Raw genomic sequence first — 4,964 nt, forward strand, 5'->3', positions numbered from 1 at the left:
ATGATTATGAGTTGATGTTACCGTTGTTGAATGTGTGATATGATTAGGGTGATGAATGTGTTAATTTACTTAGCATTACATGATATTTTATAATGCTTATTATATCGATTGAGGAACTCACCCTTACAACTATGTTTCAGGTAACGAGCAGTGATTGAGTAGAAGCTAGTCCTTGGAGTCTAGTGTAGTTCCTTAGTGGGTCATGCTCTGGTAGATGTAACATCGGGATGGGATGTTTACCTTGTTTTCATTTTTGTGTTGAACAACTTTACATGTGATGGTTTACATGTTTGAATGTTGATTAGATTTCTATCCGCTGCGAATTATGCAAAGGTTATTTTGATGAATAAATGAGCATGACAGGATATTTTGATGATTGGTGTGAAGTGTCAAGTGTGACACCCTTAATTGCATATCTACTCTGATTTATGTTTTGTTGATTTAATTATATATTGGGGTATTTTAGAAGGGTGTTACAATAGTGGTATCAGAGCATAGTCGGTCGAGTCGAGTCGTAATTATTCTGTTTCCCTGTACGTGATAGGTGTTGTGTAACCCTATCAGTACTTATTGTTTTAGCTTGTTGGGTTTTCAGAATAGAGATGGCTGGAAGAGGTAGAGATGATGCTGCGATTGCTGAGGCTCTGGGAATGCTAGCTGGAGTACTTGGAGGAAATCCGAATGTTGTGGGACTTGGAGCTGCTCGTCAACTGAGTGAGTTCCAGAAGAACAATCCTCCAATGTTTAAGGGAGCATACGATCCAGATGGTGCTCAGAAGTGGTTGAAGGAGATCGAGAGGATCTTCCGAGTGATTGAGTGTGCCGATAACTAGAAGGTCAGGTTCGGTACGCATATGCTGTCAGAGGAAGCAGATGATTGGTGGGTTGGTACCCGCACTGAGTTGGAAGCTGCTGGGAGTGCTGAGATCACTTGGGCGGTGTTCAGAGAGAGATTCCTGAGGAAGTACTTTCCAAAGGATGTCAGAGGAAAGAAAGAGATAGAGTTCTTAGAATTGAAGCAGGGCAACCGGTCTGTTACTGAGTATGCTGCTAAGTTCACAGAGCTGTCGAAGTATTACACTCCCTATAACGAGGCTACTGGGGAATTTTCGAAATGTGTGAAGTTTGAGAACGGGTTACGTCCCGAGATCAAGCAGGCTATTGGGTATCAGCGGATTAGAGTGTTTTCTGACTTGGTTGACTGTTGCAGGATTTTTGAACAGGATACCAAGGCCAGAGCGGAGAGCTATCAGCAAAGGGTTGATAGGAAAGGCAAGAATCAGAATGATCGTGGGAAACCGTATGCAGCTGGCAAAGGTTTCCAGAGACAGAGTGGGATGAAGAGGCCTAGTGGGGGAGACTCCAGTGCCCCTGCTAAGTGTTTCAGATGTGGTCAGGCTGGACATCGTATCCATGAGTGTACCAGTAATGAGAAGAAGTGTTTTAAGTGTGGAAAAGGTGGTCACTTGGCTGCAGAGTGCCGGTTGAAGACTGTGACTTGTTTCAACTGTGGAGAAGTGGGTCATATCAGCCCACAGTGTCCTAAGCCGAAGAGAGAGAACCAGTCGGGAGGCAAGGTCTTTGCTTTATCGGGTTCTGAGACTTCTGCAGATGATCATTTGATCCGAGGTACGTGTTATATTAATGGCTTTCCTCTTGTAGCTATTATTGACACAGGTGCGACTCATTCCTTTATATCTTTGGATTGTGCTGTGAAACTTAAATTAGAGATATCTGAGATGCATGGGGGTATGGTGATTGATACTCCTGCGAAGGGTTCAGTGACTACTACTTCAGTTTGTTTAAATTGCCCTTTGAGTATTTTTGGTAGAGACTTTGGGATGGACCTAGTGTGTCTTCCACTAGTGCAGATTGATGTTATCCTGGGTATGAACTGGTTGGTGTCTAACCGAGTTTATATCAACTGTTTTGATAAGACTGTGATCCTTCCTGAGATTGAGGAAGGAAAGAGTTTGTTTCTATCAGCAAGGCAGGTGAATGAGGCAGTAGCAGATGGGGCGGAGTTGTAGTTGTTTATGTGTAGCGACTTTGGAGGCGAAAGATAAACTGGTGATTTGCGATCTAGCCGTGGTGTGTGATTTTCCTGATGTGTTTCCTGAAGAAGTGAATGAATTACCACCAGAGCGTGAAGTTGAGTTCTCGATTGATTTGGTACCTGGTACTAGGCCGATATCGATGGCTCCGTATCGTATGTCTGCTGTTGAGTTAACTGAATTGAAGAGTCAGCTGGAAGATCTGTTGGATAAGAAATTTATTCGTCCGAGTGTGTCGCCGTGGGGTGCACCAGTGTTATTGGTTAAAAAGAAAGAAGGTACTATGAGGTTGTGTGTGGACTACAGGCAACTGAATAAAGTGACGATCAAGAATCGGTATCCTTTGCCGAGGATTGATGATTTGATGGATCAGTTGGTTGGTGCGAGTGTGTTCAGCAAAATACATTTGAGATCTGGGTATCATCAGATACGTGTGAAAACGAAAGATATTCAGAAGACTGCTTTCAGAACAAGGTATGGACATTATGAGTATTCTGTAATGCCTTTTGGTGTGACTAATGCGCCTGGGGTATTTATGGAGTATATGAATAGGATTTTCCATCCGTACCTAGACAAGTTTGTTGTGGTGTTTATTGACGATATTTTGGTGTATTCGAAATCTGAAAAAGAGCATGCTGAACATTTGAGAGTGGTTTTAGGGGTTCTACGAGAAAAGAAGTTATTTGCTAAACTGTCTAAGTGTGAATTTTGGTTAGAAGAGGTTAGTTTTCTTGGTCATGTGGTTTCAAGAGGTGGTGTTGCTGTTGATCCTTCTAAGATAGAAGCGGTATCTGAGTGGGAAGCTCCGAAGTCAGTTTCTGAGATAAGGAGTTTTCTTGGACTTGCAGGTTATTATAGGAAATTTATTGAGGGATTTTATAAGTTGGCGTTACCGTTGACGATGTTGACTAGAAAGGGGCAAGCGTTTGTTTGGGACTCAAAATGTGAAGAAGGTTTTTCAAGAGTTAAAGAGAAGGTTAACTACTGCTCCTATTCTGATATTACCAAGTCCGTCGGAACCATTTGAGGTTTACTGTGATGCTTCATTGTTGGGTTTAGGTGGTGTTTTGATGCAGAATAAGCAGGTTGTAGCTTATGCTTCGAGACAACTAAAGGTTCATGAGAGGAACTATCCGACACACGATTTAGAGTTGGCAGCTGTGGTATTTGTTCTGAAGTTATGGAGGCATTACTTGTACGGGTCAAGATTTGAGGTTTTCAGTGATCATAAAAGTTTAAAGTATTTGTTTGATCAGAAAGAGCTGAATATGAGACAGAGGAGATGGTTAGAGTTTCTGAAGGATTATGACTTTGGTTTGAATTACCATCCGGGTAAAGCAAACGTAGTGGCTGATGCATTGAGTCGGAAATCATTGCATATGTCTATGTTAATGGTTAAGGAATTGGATTTAATTGAGCAGTTTAGAGACTTGAGTTTGGTGTGTGAGAGTACTCACAATAGTGTTAAATTGGGAATGTTGAAGTTAACGAGTGGTATTCTGGATGAGATTATAGAGGGTCAGAAATCCGATGTGCTTTTGGTTGATAAGTTGACTCTAGTGAATCAAGGTCAAGGTGGTGAATTCAGAGTTGATGAGAATGGTGTTTTGAAATTTGGTAATCGGGTGTGTATTCCGGATGTTACCGAACTGAAGAAGAGTATCCTTGAGGAAGGACACCGTAGTGGCCTGAGTATTCATCCTGGAGCTACGAAGATGTATCATGATTTGAAAAAGTTATTTTGGTGGCCGGGAATGAAAAGAGAAATTGCGAGTTTTGTTTATTCTTGTTTGACTTGTCAAAAAGTCAAAGATTGAGCATCAGAAGCCGTCTGGGCTAATGCAACCGTTGGTTATTCCAGAGTGGAAGTGGGATAGTATCAGTATGGATTTTGTTTCTGGTTTACCGAGGACAATTAAGAACTTTGAAGCTATTTGGGTGATTGTTGACAAATTGACAAAATCGGCTCATTTCATTCCGATCAGAATGGATTATTCGTTAGAGAGATTAGCTGAATTGTATATTGAGAAAATTATAGGTTTGCATGGTATTCCGTCGAGTATTGTTTCGGACAGAGATCCTAGATTTACATCGAAGTTCTGGGAAGGTTTGCAGAGGGCTTTGGGAACTAAGCTGAGATTGAGTTCTGCATATCATCCGCAGACTGATGGTCTGACTGAAAGGACGATTCAGTCACTAGAGGATCTGTTGAGGGCTTGTGTTTTGGAAAAGGGAGGTGCTTGGGATTGTTATTTACCTTTGATTGAGTTTACCTACAACAATAGTTTTCATTCGAGCATTGGTATGGCACCGTTTGAAGCTTTGTATGGTAGGAGATGTCGGACACCTTTATGTTGGTATGAGTCCGGTGAGAGTGCTGTGGTTGGACCGGAGATTGTTCAACAAACTACGGAAAAGATTAAGATGATTCAAGAGAAGATGAGGATTGCTCAGAGTCGTCAGAAGAGTTATCACGACAAGAGGAGGCAGTCACTTGAGTTTCAAGAGGGAGATCATGTGTTTCTTCGTGTTACTCCGATAACTGGGGTTGGTCGAGCTTTGAAGTCGAAGAAGTTGACACCTCGATTTATTGGTCCTTATCAGATTTTGGAGAGGATAGGGGAGTAGCCTATCGTATCGCTTTACCGCCGTCACTTGCGAATTTGCATGAGGTTTTTCATGTGTCTCAGTTGAGGAGGTACATTCCTGATCCGTCGCATGTGGTCCAAGTAGATGATGTACAGGTGAGAGATAACCTGACTGTTGAAACATCACCTATGAGGATCGAGGATCGAGAGTTGAAGCAGTTGCGGGGTAAAGAGATTGTTTTAGTAAAGGTAGCTTGGGGAGGACCAGCAGGTGGCAATGTGACTTGGGAACTTGAGAGTCAGATGAAGGAGTCTTATCCTG

The sequence above is a fragment of the Lathyrus oleraceus genome, chromosome 5, assembly GCF_024323335.1.
Source record: "Lathyrus oleraceus cultivar Zhongwan6 chromosome 5, CAAS_Psat_ZW6_1.0, whole genome shotgun sequence".
NCBI classification, from domain to species: domain Eukaryota; kingdom Viridiplantae; phylum Streptophyta; class Magnoliopsida; order Fabales; family Fabaceae; genus Lathyrus; species Lathyrus oleraceus.